The following is a 15145-nucleotide window of genomic DNA, read 5'->3' on the forward strand; positions in this document are numbered from 1 at the left end:
GGTTTACTTTGAAAAGACCCCATGTGCTGACTTGTGCTGACTCAAGCTGAGGAAAGCTAGAACATTCCTCTGCTGGAAATGGCCTCCTTATTAACAGTCCTTCTGACACTGTAATTTGGGTCTGATAACAGAAAGTTCCTTTGTAGTTTAACTCAGTGGGAACTTTTTTTTTTTTTTTTGAGATGGAGTCTCTGTGGCTTAGGATGGAGTGCAGTGACTCAGTCATGGCTCACTGCAGCCTCAACTTCCTGGGCTCAGGTGATCCTCCTGCCTCAGCCTCCTGAGCAGCTGGGACCACGGGTGTGCACCACTGTACCTGGCTAAGTTTTTAATAGAAATGGGGTCTTGCTATGTTTCCCAGGCTAGGGAACCAATTTTTAAGTTTTTGAAATATGCTTGGAAATATAAATATTGGTGAGCAGAGCAGACCAGGAGATCAATAATTTTTGTTCTCTGCTTCTTAGTTGTGTATATAATATGTTCTTTTGTCTCTCTTAATGATGTTTGGGGTGAGGGTGTGGGAGACGAAGGTAGGGAGGCTTCCAACAAGAAGCTAGTGCTCCTCCAGCCTAGAGAAACTAAAACATACAAAAGCCAGACTCCATCCCTGGAAATTTTGATTTAATTGGTAGGGGAAGGCATCTGAATTCTCATAGAGGGTCTGGTTTGCAGCAGAACTGGTGATTTCTTTCCAGGTGCCTTGTTTTGTTAGACCATGTGGTCACTTAATAATTTTTTTTGGGCCAGGCACAGTGGCTCACACCTGTAATCCCAGTGCTTTAGGAGGCGAGGCAGGAAGATCGCTTTAGGCCAGGAGTTCAAGACCAACCTGGGCAACATAATGAGACCTTGTCTCTTAAAAAAAAATTTTTTTTTTTTAATTAAACAGAGGTGGTGTGTGCCTGTAGTTCTGGCTACTTGGGAAGCTGAGGCAGGAGGATCATTTGAGCCTAGTTCGAGGCTGCAGTGAGCTATGATCATGCCACTGTACTCCATCCAGCCTGGGCACAGAGCAAGTTCCTATTTCTAAAACAAAACAAAAAATGTAACTTGATACCTGTGACTTTCTGAAACTAAGAGCTGCTTGAAGAAATATATTTCTATTCCTGTTCTTGTGTTTGATGGAAAGTGTTTATTAATAACTTTGGTTTCAAACCTTCCAATTATATTCTAGAAAATACCTGTGTCTTAAAGAAAGAGATAGTATCTAGGGAGAACTGAATCACTGCAGAGTTCTTCATCTGTATGTATGGGTATGTCTAGTCTTTTTGAATGTAATGAATTTCATTAGAAGGATATTAAGTGCTTATCATGAGTAAGCCCCTGCGCCAGAAGCTCAATCTAAATCATTTCATTTTCTCACCCATATGGTGAAGTAGCTGATCAGGACACTGAAGCTCAGCCATTTGATCAAAGTCACGGCTAATGGAGGAAGGATTCCAACCCACATCAGCTTGATTTCAAAGCCTAATAGTCCTGCCACTGTCAACACCCTGCCTAGATCATGATGATTTGGAATCATTGGGAAAGATTTTTTTTTTCATGTCATAAAGTTAGAAGCCTAAGAATTTTTTTCAATGGAATTTTATAAAAATGTCCTTGAATCACAGATGACTGTCCCTGGAAACATAGGTTTGTTTGAGAGTCACCTCTTTCGTTGTCTTAATAAATAGTCTAAGAGCCATCACAAGGGCTACTGTGGCTAGAGAACATATGACACGGGCTGGGCACTGTGCAGGCATTTGACCCGCATTCCTTCACCCCCGGTTCCTGTAACATGTACCTGGTGCTGTGAGGTTACAGCTGATAACGCTGGGGTTTCCAGAGCACGTGCTTCCAAGTCCAGAGGAGAAAATCCCAAGAAGTCCAATATTCAATGGCCGTTCCTTACTGGAAAATAAGCCCAGAAACGAAGTAGCTGTGAACAGGCTGCACCAGCCCCAGTAGCAATTTCCATTTAAACCGTTTTGCACAGATCCCGTGCTCAGCGCTCTCGCCAGTTTCTCCACTTGGTATTTAGTAAGGCCATCCTTGTTGGCAGGAAGTGGGGCCACTGAACTGCTGTTCCCCCTTCCCTGTTGCCTGAGCACAATGTGCTCCTATGTGGTCTCCGCTTTCCTGCTGCCTAGTTGGCTGGGCTGCTCCAGTTGGGCCTTAGAGGCGACCTTTGTCCCACATGCCAGCCCTCCCCACGTTGCAGAACACTGTGTAACTGCAGTGTGTGCTGAATTTCCTCTTCTCTGCTCAACCCTAGCAAGAGCCAGTCGACCCTGAATGAGAATGTGGGAATGGAGCTGTTTTTTTCTTTTATCCCCACGTCACAAGAAATTGGAAACATTCCATTAAGTGGCGTGATTCGAGAGAGTTTCGCCAAATCTTTTCAGGGGAGAGAAGCCAGGTGACCTGATAGCCATCGTCACCTTCCCATTCACGGTTTTCACCGGGGGCTTCTCAAATAACCAACACCTGTAGGCAGTTAATTTTCAGCATGTCACAGGAGGGCCCAAACGACTTTGTGCCTAATGCTTACGACAACATGGACTTTAGATTCCTCGTGGCTTCAATAGCTTAGAATTATGAAATAAAGCGAGTTATGGGATTAAAAAGCAGACAGCAGAACTCTCCCAGGAGTAGCCAGGGCTGCGCAAGTGGTTTGGCGTGGGGTCTTTCTTGTCTTTGCCCTGGGTTGTTGCTGCTTTGAAGGTTAAGTGCTCCAGGGATATTTTTAAACAGCAGGAGCTGGTTAATCTAAAAGTGACATTTGCAGTTCCCACAGTAAGCAGCTAGCAGGCTTAGATTCAGGCCCTCAGCAAACACGGAACCTGGAAAATGTAACCCTGAATGCACGGTTGGGAGGACATGGCAAAAGAAAAGCGGCAGGAAGAAAGTGGTAAGTCATCTCACCCCTCCCCGGGGTCCCGGACCATTCTGCCAGCGTCCAGGTAAATTCGAACCTGTTGTATAGTGAGAGCAGACCCTGTACGAAGGCGTGCACTTGGGATCCCTGGGGAAAAATGACTCCTGTCATGTTTGAAGGAAGCTGATCAGATGACCTCGAAATGTAATGCAGATGAAGGAAAAGGGCCTTTCTTTGCTTCTGTAAATGGTGGTGTGGATCCCTGGACATGCTTCCATATAAGTTCCACAACGTTTTATAAACAGTTCTATGTTGTTTGTTTTTTTTGCCTCCAAAGCTACTGTCTTAAGGAATAATATTCTGTTTCTGTTTCCTCAAATGGTTTTATTTATTTATTTATTTATTTTAAAGCAGACTAATGGGCCAGGCGTGGTGGCTCATGCCTGTAATCCCAGCACTTTGGGAGGCTGAGGCAGGCAGATCACCTGAGGTCAGGAGTTTAAGAGCAGCCTGACCAACATGGAGAAACCCTGTCTCTACTAAAAATACAAAAAATTAGCCGGGTGTGGTGGCACATGCCTATAACCCCAGCTACTCAGGAGGCTGAGGTAGGAGAATCACTTGAACCCCGTGGGCGGAGATTGTCGTGAGCCAAGATCACGCCATTGCACTCTAGCCTGGGCAACAAGAGTGAAACACCATCACACACACATACAAAAAATAATAAATAAAGTGGACTAAGGCCAGGCACGGTGGCTCACGCCACCCAGCACTTTGGGAGGCCGAGGCGGGCAGATCTCTTGAGGTCAGGAGTTTGAGACCAGCCTGGCCAACATGGCGAAACCCCATCTCTACTAAAAATATAAAAATTAGCCAGATGTGGTGGCGGGCGCCTGTAATCCCAGCTACTTGGGAGGCTGAGGCAGGAGAATTGCTTGAACCCAGGAGGTAGGGGTTGCAGTGAGCTAAAATCGCACCACTGCATTCCAGCCTGAGTGACAGAGCAAGACTCTGTCTCAAAAAAAGAAAAAGAAGAAGAAAACGAGACTAACAGTAAAGCATTTGTAGTGGTCCTATATCCTGTATTCCTAGGAAGACATGACTTTCTTTAAATGTTTAAAAAACGCATTGCAAAATAATATGCAAGTTAAAAGGTCATGCAGCACCGTGCAAAAGTCTCCTCGCTCTGTTGTTCCTGTCTAACCCTCCTCCTCCAGGTAGCCACTGTGCACATTTTGGTATACACCCCCTAGACCTTTTATTCTGTGCACTCACACTGGACACAACTATCTCCCTCATGTCTATTGTGATTACTTTTACTTTTTAATGTCAACGGGCATCCATATAGGTTGGGTGACCAACCATCCCAGTTTTCTCAGGACTGGGGAATTCCCGGGACATGGGACTTGCAATTTAAAAACTGAAAGTTGCCGGGCGCGGTGGCTCAAGCCTGTAATCCCAGCACTTTGGGAGGCCGAGACGGGCGGATCACGAGGTCAGGAGATCGAGACCATCCTGGCTAACCCGGTGAAACCCCGTCTCTACTAAAAAATACAAAAAAACTAGCCGGGCGAGGTGGCGGGCGCCTGTAGTCCCAGCTACTCGGGAGGCTGAGGCAGGAGAATGGCGCAAACCCGGGAGGCGGAGCTTGCAGTGAGCCGAGAGCCAGCCACTGCACTCCAGCCTGGGCAGCAGAGCGAGACTCCGTCTCACAAAAAAAAAAAAATAAATAAATAAAAATAAAAAATAAAAAATAAAAACTGAAAGTTGAGGATATCATTTTATAAATTGCATGATTCTGCTAACAGTGACGTGGAGTTCTTTACAAGATTTCTTTTTATGACTTCTCCAAGTTTTAAGTGGAAAGACCCAGCCAATCCTAATTCATGTGATTTAGAGATGAAAATATCTCCAATCTGTAACTTTCTTTCAGAAGCTCTTCAGAGTTTTATTTGCTCCTGCTCAGGTGTTGTGTAAACTTGCTCATACTTTCAATACCTTTAGGTCTGAGACAGAAATTCGAGTATTACATTACATGAGATACCCAATCTTCGTGGAGAAATAAACATTTTAATCTTTTGAAATCGAGGTTTCCTCAAAGTCTTATCCCAGTAGAAACTTTGGAATACCTTATTCTTTTTTTTTTTTTTTTTTTTTTTTGAGACAGAGTCTCGTCCTGTCACCCAGGCTGGAGTGCGGTGGCGCGATCTTGGCTCACTGCAACCTCTGCTTCCCAGGTTCAACCAATTCCTCAGTCTCAGTCTCCCGAGTAGCTGGGATTGCAGGCAAGCACTACCACGCCCGGCTAATTTTTTGTATTTTTAGTAGAGATGGGGTTTTGCCATGTTGGCCAGACTGGTCTGGAACTCCTGATCTCAGGTAATCTGCTCACCTTGGCCTCCCAAAGTGCTGGGATTACAGGCATGAGCCACTGCACCCAGCCTGGAATACCTTGTTCTGATGCTTCCTCTGAATTTGTGATTCAGTGACTTCTTACTTTAAAGTAGAGTTCACCTGTACCCAGGGAAACCAGGAAACACAGTTAGAAATCTTGCATTTGATCCGAAAAATGCATGCACATTTCACATTCAATCCTAATAGATCTCTCTGTTTGCAATGATAATAGTAAATTTATTACCGTAGAGTAAGGTGATTTTCTAGGAAGATAGACCGTGTTCATTTATTCCAGGAATCCGGGGATCTTTGTATCAGAGAATCCAGGCTGGGCACAGCAGAGAAACCAAGAGATTGATTATTGGGTAGTTGGCATACCCCAGGTATTCATAATTATGGAATCTCACATAATTCTGATGACAATCCTAGGAAGGAGGTTTTATTTATTCCATTCCACAGGCCAGGAAACCAAGGTTCAGAGAATTTCCATGATGGGCTCAGGCCAATCAGATAACAAATGGCAAAGCCTCCACCCACGTCTGCTGTACTCCAGAAGTCCTGCTTTCCGGGCTCATACCTTCGCCACTCCGACCCATGCTGGTCCCCCAGAAAACAACTACACATAGAAAAGGTCCCTTCAGACCAGACACAGTGGCTCATGCCTATAATCCCAGCACTTTGGGAGGCTGAGGAGACAGATCACTTGAGGTGAGACAGGGTCTTCGGCCAGGCGTGGTGACTCACATCTGTAATTCCAGCACTTTGGGAGGCCGAAGCAGGCAGATCACTTGAGGCCAGGAGTTTGAGACCAGCCTGGCCAACGTGAAAAAACCCCATCTCTACAAAAAATACAAAAATTAGCCGAGCCTGGTGGCATGCACCTGTAATCCCAGCTACTCAGGAGGCTGAGGCAGGAAAATCTTTTGAACCTGGGAGGCAGAGGTTGCAGTGAGCGGAGATCGTGCCACTACACTCCAGCTTGGGTGACAGAATGAGACTCTGTCTCAAAAAAAAAGAGACAGGGTCTTGCTCTGTTGCCCAGGCTGGAGTGCAGTGGCACGATCTCGGCTCACTGCAGCCTCTACTACCCTGGGCTCCCATCTCAGCCTCCAGAGTAACTGGAACTACAGGGACATGCCACCATGCCTGGCTAATTTTTTTTTTTTTTTTTTTTTAGGTAACAGGGTTTGCCATGTTGCTCGGGCTGGTCTTGAACTCTTGGGCTCAAGTGATCCTCCTGCCTTGGCCTCCCAAAGTGCTGGGATTACAGATGTGAGTCACTGTAACTGGCCGCCAGAGTATTTTCAAGCAATTCTCAGAGCCAGATATCACACTGTTTTCCCCATGATACATTAGCACACATCTCTAAAAGACATGAGGTTGGTTTTTTTTTTTTTTTAAACCATTGCCATAATTATATCTATCTAATACAATGAATGATAATTCCTTAATCTAGTACCTAGTTCATGCTGACTGTCCTCCAGGTGTCTCAAAGATGTCTTTGAACGGTTTTATTCAAATCAGGACCCACAGGGGTTCTCTTAAGTCTCTTCTCATCTGTAATAATCAGCAACTCCCTTTATTAAATGCCAGTTACTTATTGAAACTGGGTCATTTGTCTCATAGAATTTTCCATATTCTGGATTTGGCTGATTGCATCTTCCAAGTGTCATCTAACATGTTCTTCTGCACCTATAAATAAGTACTAGGTCAAGAGGCTTGAATAAATTCAGGTGCAGATCATTGGCAGGAGTATTTTGAAAGTGTTTTTCTGTGTTTTCTCTTGCATCATGTCAAGAACATAAAGTTCAGTTATCCTACTTTTAGTGATGTTGGTTCATTAGTGAGTTTAGGGTATCAGTCTGACCTCCATCGTAAAGTTCCCTGTCACCCTCTTGCCAAATGACTTTACAAGCTGCTGCTGAGCAAAGCCCAGATTATTGTTTCATTACTGTAGTCATTTTCTACTTCCATCAGTCTTTCTGTGCTTATTAGCTCCTGTTGTTTTTCTTTGATGTTGTTTCTGGGGTTTTGTTTTGGTTTGGTTTGGTTTGGTTTTTGAGACAGGGTCTCTCTCTGTCACCCAGGCTAGAGTGCAGTGACACGATCTTGGCTCACTGCAACCTCAACTTTTCAGTTTCAAGCGATCCTCCTGCTTCAGCCTCTTGAGTAGCTGGGACCACAGGTGCTCGCCACCATGCCTGGCTAATTTTATGTATTTTCGATATAGATGAGGTTTCACTATGTTGCCCATGCTGGTCTCAAACCTGAGCTCAAGCGATCCTCCCACCTTGGCCTTCCAAAGAGCTGGGATTACAGGCATGAGCCACTGTGCCCAGCCCAACTCTCATTGTTCTATACTACACGACTTTCCTCAACCATTTGCTTACCCTGAAATACAGTCCCTGAAAGGCAGAGTACATGGTTGATTATGTCCTTTTTTGGGGGGCGGAGGGCGGCGGGTAAGTCTATTTTCAAAGTAATGAGTGGCCTAGCAGCCATGAAAAGTATCAACGAGTTGTTTTTGTTTTGAGTGGTGTTACGACCTCATGGTTTTAAAAGATATTTTGATGTGTTTCAATCCACTGCAGTCATCATCCGTTTGCAGCCTCTTTTTGGCATGCCATGCCTCTGGAGGGTCCTTGTTTTCAGGCAGGAAGATATCTCAGCTCATCATGTACATTTCTGCCCCAGCCCTAGAATCAGCCATTTCTCCAAGGAGTCCTGGTTCCTTTCAGTGGGAAATGACTTCAGCAATTTCTGGAGGGATAATTCAAGTGATAGGCCTTTAGACAGCGGAGCACGTTTTCCATTGGAGGTGGAAAAATGGCTCCCCTTACTTTCCTTCAAGGCAGGGGCTGATCTGGAACCATTCAGGCCAGTTTTGCCTGAGATGGCAGATTCACCACATCAAGAATTTGATTTGAGTCAGGCATGTGGCTTATGCCTGTAATCCTAGCACTTTGGGAGGCAGAGGTGGGAAGATTGCTTAAGGACAGGAGTTCAAGACCAGCCTGGGCAACATAGAAAGACCCTGTCTCTACAAAATATAAAAAAAAATTGGCTAGGTGTCGTGGTGTGCACCTGTAGTCTCAGCTATTTGGGAGGCTAAAACAGGAGGATTGCTTGGTCCCAGGAGTTCGAGGCTGCAGCGAGTTATGCCTGTGCCACTGGACTCCAGCCTGGGTAACAGAGAGAAACCTTGTCTCTACACACACACACACACACACAAAAAAAAAAAAAAAAAAAAAAGAAGAAGAAGAAAGGAAAAAGAGCACTTACAGTGTACCAGGCATTGCGGATGGGCATCTTTCTGGGTCTGTATTCTCAGAGGGCCCTGGGAGACTCAATCATGTGAGTAATTTCCTGGCTGAGGGAGAAGCTGAAATGTATAGACTTCTCTTAAATATGTTTTGCTCCCTGACGTTGTTCCAAAATCAGAGGCCCTGAATGCTGTACACCCAAACTCAACTCTAGGATGGAGTGGTTTGGGATTCGGCACAAAACCAGAGATGTAGTAATCTTTTGCTTACTCTAACGGTACTGGCTGGGATTCACTGAAGACCCAGACGCTCTGACATGTTGTAAGTTTGAGAACTGCTGACCCTCTTTGGGTGTCTTTTTCAGACTCCGATTCCGCCAATCCAATAGGGTAGCCCATTAAACAATTGAATCAATGACCCGGTCACCTCCACCTATGACAAATCGAGCTTTAGAGTCAGGTAGCCCAGCGTTGAATGCCATGTATACCTTCAAGCTGTGTGACTTCAAACAAGTCACTCCACCTCTCTGGACATTGGATTCTCATGTGTGAAATGGGGTACGTGTAAACAAGATGCTTACAATGGAAGGCATTATTGGTATTATTCATTTTCAGAATAAAGCTCTTACTCAGGAGTTCAAGACTAGCCTGGGCAACAAAGTGAGATCCCGTCTCACATGCCTGTAGTCCCAGCTACTCTGGAGGCTGAAGTGGGAGGATGGCTTGAGCCTGGGAGGCAGAGTTTGCAGTGAGCCGAGATCACGCCACTGCACTCCGGTCTGGGTGACAGATCCTGAACCTGCCTCAAAAAAAAAAAAAAAAAAAAAAAAAAAAAGAATAAAGCTGTTAGTATTTGCAGTCAGGGAGTGTCAGGGAGCAGACTCACTCCCTATATTCCTAGAGATGACAGTTACAATTATTTTGCTGTGCCCGAACATTCATTCCTCTGGGATAAGGAAGCATGGTGTGTCACCAGTGCCATCAAGCACAGTTGCAGGGGAAGGTGAGGTTCTTGGATCACACCAGGGGGTGTGCCTTTTCAAGTCTTCCAGTTCGCAGGGAGGGTAGACCTCCCACCACTGCCACCTAAAAGTTGTCACATATCTTCTTCAGATGCAAAAATCTTAAAGGATCATCCTTCGCAACACAACTGATATGCTAATCACAGCTCCTGCTTTAGGAACTTTGGCAGAGTCCCCAAGAGTAAATTCTGCTTGAGATGTCCTGGTCCCTTGGCAGCCTGGTGAGCTCCTATTCAACCTTCAAAGTCCCAGTGCAGATGTCCTTTACTTTTTGCTCTCCCTCACGTCTGTCTTCAACCTGGAAGGTGTCTTCTCTGAACTGCCTTCTAGATGTGGCTTTTCTGAGATTCTAGCAATTAGATCTTTTTTTTTTTTTTTCTTTTTGAGACGGAGTCTTGCTGTGTCACCCAGACTGCAGTGAAGTGGCACAATCTCGGCTCACTGCAAACTCTGCCTCCCGGGTTCAAGTGATTCTCCTGCCTCAGCACCCCTAGTAGCTGGGATTACAGCTGCCTGCCACCATACCTGGTGAATTTTTTTGGTCTTTTTTTCTCTTTTTTTTTTTAGATGGAGTTTCACTCTTGTTGCCCAGGCTGGAGTGCAATGGAGCAATCTCGGCTCACTGCAACCTCCACCTCCTGGGTTTAAACGGTTCTCCTGCCTCAGCCTCCCAAGTAGCTGGGATTACAGGCGTCCACCAACATACCCAACTAATTTTTTGTATTTTTAGTAGAGACGGGGTTTCACTATGGTGGCCAGGCTGGTCTCGAACTCCCAAACTCAAGTGATCTGCCTGCCTCAGCCTCCTAAAGTGCTGGAATTACAGGCATGAGCCACTGCACCCAGTCAGCAATTAGATTTTAATTTTTTTTTTGTATTTTTTTAGTAGAGACGGAGTTTCACCGTGTTAGCCAGGATGGTCTCGATCTCCTGACCTCGTGATCCACCCGTCTCGGCCTCCCAAAGTGCTGGGATTACAGGCTTGAGCCACCGCGCCCGGCTAGATTTTAATTTTTAAAGTTTTTCTTTATTTGGACAGAACATACCTATCTCCCCCAAAGCCTTTCCAAGAAGAAGAACCCAAAATCTAGAGAAGTATTTTTGTTGCTTTTTTTTTTTTAAAGCAGTAATAGATGGACTTTTTCCCCCCAATTTAATTAATTAATTTGTTTTCCAAGACAGGGGTCTCGTTATGTTACCCAGGCTGGTCCTGAACTCCCGGGCTCAAACAGTCCTCCCACCTTGGCCTCCCAAAACGTTGAGATTACGGGCATGAGCCACTGTGCCTGGTCAACTTAATAAATTATCAATTGACAAATAAACATTGCTTATTTCTTTGTGGCATTTTAAGTTCCTTAAGAATGGACACAGGCTGGGCACAGTGGCTCAGGCATGTAATCCCAACACTTTGGGAGGCCAAAGTGGGAGGATCACTTGAGGGAAGCCTGGGTGACAAAGCAAGACCCTTTCTTAATAAAAAATAAAAAAGAATGGACACAGACAGATTTAAAAACAAGCCCACAACTCAAAAACAGAGCAGTGACCCTGACAGTCACTTAGGATGTTTCCTGGAGTTTGTGGACAGAAATTCTGCACGTAGAGCAGGAGAGTGTGAGAATTAGGAGCTCAGGCTCCAAAGTGAGGCCACGTGGGTCTTAAAAGTGTGGGCTTAGGGAATGACTGAGCCTCGGTTTCCTCGCCTATGAAAGGAGCAGGACCCTGCATGTAAAGCTGTTAGCACAGTGGCTGTCATAGGCCACATACGTGCCAGCAACACAGAAAAACACTCACCGTGACTTACTAGGAATCACTTCCTCTTTCCTGCAAAACTCCCCAACATTTCCTTTCTTCCCTTCTTCAACCCCTATGTGGGCATTAAAAAAATAATCCTCTCCTGAAATAACCTAAAAAATGGTCTCCCTGGGCCCCCAAACATACCCAAAGTCCTTGGGAGCATCTTCATTGGATCAGGGAACAGATAGGATGTTAATTCAGCTTGGTCCATGCTGCCGAAAGCCCAGAGACTTCTCCCCTTTGGAAAAATGCCTGCCCCTGCAGGGCACCACCCCCTCCACCCCACAAAGCAGTTCCAGGCTGCAGGCCTGGGAAGCTGTCTTTGATGGTGGGATCTGCCTGTCCTGCCTGGGCTGGCTGATCCTTGGAGAGTGGCTCTGATACCTGACCAGGACAGACAGGTGCTGTGAACCAAATGTGAATCCTTTCTGTCCATGAGTGGAGGAAGATGCTCACAGCAGAAGCCGCACTCACCATCACCTGCCTGGTTCTTTCTGTTCGGTGCACCAGGAAGGGGAGGCTGTATTTGATGTTGAGTGACTACATGAATCTTGGTTGGTTCTCCCAATAAGGTAGGTGAGGCTGGGTATTTTGCCTCCTTTTCTAGATGAGGACACTGACGTTCGGAGAGGGGAGGTGATTTGTTCAAGATCACAATGTCTATTGGTGGCAGAGTCCTGCAGCGGTGGCTCACACTGCCTGAGGTGCTCTGAGTGCAGATGGTGAATGCTGATGACTCAGATGTGTACAGCCCAACTGCACCCAGCACTGTACTCAGTGCCCCAGGGGGATGAACTCACTGAACTCTTAACAACCCAGCTATGATGTAGGTACCATCCTTATCCCCATTTTGCAGATGAGGAGACTGATGATCAGAGAGGGCGTTTAACTTGCCCAAGGCTTCCCCAGCTTATAAGTGGCAGAACCGACATGTGAACCCAGGTCAGTTTCCAGGGGACCGAACAAGGTGCCCGGTGACAGTCGACTTTGGCTGCCAATCATGCGTCAATATAGTGGACGCACTGGCCTAGAGCCGAGGGTCTTGGTTGGTCTAAGTCTTTGGCTGTGTGGCTGATTGCACATGTGAACTCCTGGCCACCGTTTGCTCATCTACAAAACAAGCACACTGATTTGATGATCCTTGTGCTTTCCTGCATTCAGCTATAGGTTACAGCAGGTGGTTTTTGAGAAACTCTGATCTGTGACACCCCGGACCTGCAGGCTGAGTGCGGGTGAAGGCATCCGCCAGTCAGCCTCTTACGCCCTGGCAGCCACACTTGGCCTGTCCCCACCAGTTTAATTAATCTCTGAATTTGCAAAAGGACATCGTGCCACTTGCTGGAGGGCCCTTGACCACCCCCTCTTCGTCCCGATACTGTTGCTTCTCTTTCCTGCCTAGGCTGGCCTGTGTGTCCAGCTGACCATTCGTGCCCAATATGGCCAAACACAAGTTGTCCTGAGTCTCACCCTCTCTTCTGGTCAGGCGTCTGACAGATGAACCCCTTGGAATATCTGTCGATGTTGTTTTCCCGTCTACCCAGGGCTGTTGTGATTACAGGAGTGTTTAAAGCCTATTCCGGAGACGGAGAGTTAGGCAAGAGGGCCATTGCATGAGCAGCAAAGTAGGGCTAAGTGCAGTAATGTGGCAAGTCGGAGGGAGGTGGCCCTCGAGCCCATGAAGCCCCTGGGAGTGCAGATAGCCTCTTAACTACCTAAGCTTGAGGTCAGGAGAAGGCTGAGGGAGGACCTTTGAAATGGCTTAAATTTACGGGTGACAGATAAAGGCATGCTGCACTGACAACTTGGGTGAATGCTCACCCATGTCGGAGTGCTGGCCAGTCCAAGCCCCGCCCCCATGGCCTGATGCACGCCACCAGCCGCCTGCTGAAAGGTGACACTCTGCCAGCTGGGTTCCTTTAGTCACCCTGTGGGCGCCTGTCAGCCTTACTCAAGAATGGAGCTGGTGGCTGCATCCCCAGTGACGGTAAGTGGCAACAAGTGCTGGGGAGTTCATCTTGGTAGGAGGAAAGATCCAAGCATGGATGGGGATTGCTGGGTGCTGACATTCTGTCCCCTCTGTCCTTCAAAGACCTCTCAAGGCATGGGGATGTGTGTGCTGTCAGGGGATCTGGAAAACAGACTCCTGACTCCCGTCCTTGCCCTGCCCTTACCTGGTGACTGGCCAGCACTTACCGGGACTGAGCAGTTTCTTGTGTTCATTGTGGTGAAGGCGACGATCGCTCTTTCACCAGGCAGCTGTTGCTTGGGTTAGGTTTGCAAGACATAAAAATAGCTTTGTCTGGCATCTGGTTTTCAGGTCAGCTGGGCTATTTCAGCGAAGGGCAGCAGCCTGTCACGACAGCGTCCACAGAGTTTCACTGGAAGGGCTCCTCTGGCCTTTCCTGCTCATGGAATCAAACTGCACCATCAGTGCTCATTCTTCACCACGGTCCCCCGATCTGGCACCGTTAGTTTACATGTCGATCTGCGGCTGTGTCTTAAAGGTACACAGCCAGGTGTCTGTCTGCTTTTAGGATCATATCTACACACTCCTTGTACCACCTGCTGCCTTATGGAATTTACTTACCTTCACTGTGGTGGTGGGACAGTGGAAAAGGTACAAACAAGGGAAAGTTACTGATCCACAGTTTACCAGACTGTAAAATGGAAGTCAAATAATGACAATGGCAATAATAATGTCCATTGGGTTTTTCCTTTGTTTTCTTGAGATGGAGTCTCACTCTGTCACCCAGGCTAGAGTGCAGTGGTGTGATCTAAGCTCACTGCAGTCTCTGCCTCCTGGGTTCAAGTGATTCTCCTGCCTCAGCCTCCCAAGTAGCTGGGATTACAGGCGTGCGCCACCATGCCCAGCTAATTTTTGTATTTTTAGTAGAACGAGGTTTCACCTTGTTGGCCAGGCTGGTCTCAAACTTCTGACCTCAGGTGATCCCCCTGCCTCAGCCTCCCAAAGTGCTGGGAATACAGGTGTGAGCCATCACGCCCGGCCCCATGGGGGTGTTTTGAAGATTGGAGGGAGGTGGTGGTAAGGGTCTTGGAAGCTTGAAGACACTCCACAAATTTGATGGCTTATGTATATGGTTGCTATATAGGTACAGATGTTATTCAGAGAGCAACAGTGAGGTGAATAGGGTGAGAATTCATATCCCCATTTTATTTTATTTTATTAATTTATTTTTGTTGTTGTTGAGACAGAGTCTCGCTTTGTCGCCCAGACTAGAGTGCAGTGGCCAGATCTCAGCTCACTGCAAGCTCCACCTCCTGGGTTCACGCCATTCTCCTGCCTCAGCCTCCCGAGTAGCTGGGACTACAGACGCCCGCCACCTCGCCCGGTTAGGTTTTTGTATTTTTTAGTAGAGACGGGGTTTCATCGTGTTAGCCAGGATGGTCTCGATCTCCTGACCTTGTGATCCGCCCGTCTCGGCCTCCCAAAGTGCTGGGATTACAGGCTTGAGCCACCGCGCCCGGCCTGGTATCCCCATTTTATAAATGAGGAAACCGAGGCTCAGAGAGTCTCTTCAGTAGCTTTCTCAAACAGTTCCCCAATTCATCTCTGTGTATTCACTTGGGAAAAGTTCTTATGTGGGGTGATCTTTGGGTCCCACGTCATTACTCTGCAAAGAAAAAGGAAAGGCTTTGAGGTTCTTCATGTAGGTAATCCTGGCAAGGAAGGTTTGGGCTATTAGATCCAATGGAATACCAGATTGTAAAGGATTTGCAGAGTGAGAAAAGGGCTGAACTGGGGAGGAGAGCTGGCCACTGCATTCATCAGAGCCTCTGCTGTACAGCTCGCAGTTT

The 15145-nt window shown here is 46.8% G+C and overlaps 1 protein-coding gene and 1 long non-coding RNA gene across 2 annotated transcripts in view; one reads left to right on the forward strand and one right to left on the reverse strand.

Moving 5' to 3' along the window:
- The window catches only part of ACACB (acetyl-CoA carboxylase beta), a 164603-nt gene that overhangs the window by 2502 nt on the left and 146956 nt on the right, over positions 1-15145 (forward strand). Inside the window, exon 3 of the mRNA XM_021922881.2 lies at positions 1377-2890. The gene's annotated coding sequence lies outside the window, so the exon portion shown is untranslated. The remainder of the gene's footprint in view (positions 1-1376; positions 2891-15145) is intronic.
- On the reverse strand, positions 5211-13876 carry LOC116268929. Its single transcript, XR_004176193.1, has 3 exons — positions 13523-13876; positions 5496-5579; positions 5211-5371 (listed from the first exon to the last, which is right to left on the reverse strand). It is a non-coding gene; the product is annotated as an uncharacterized LOC116268929 (long non-coding RNA).

The sequence above is a fragment of the Papio anubis genome, chromosome 9 (genome assembly GCF_008728515.1).
Source record: "Papio anubis isolate 15944 chromosome 9, Panubis1.0, whole genome shotgun sequence".
In the NCBI taxonomy this organism is placed as follows: Eukaryota; Metazoa; Chordata; class Mammalia; order Primates; family Cercopithecidae; genus Papio; species Papio anubis.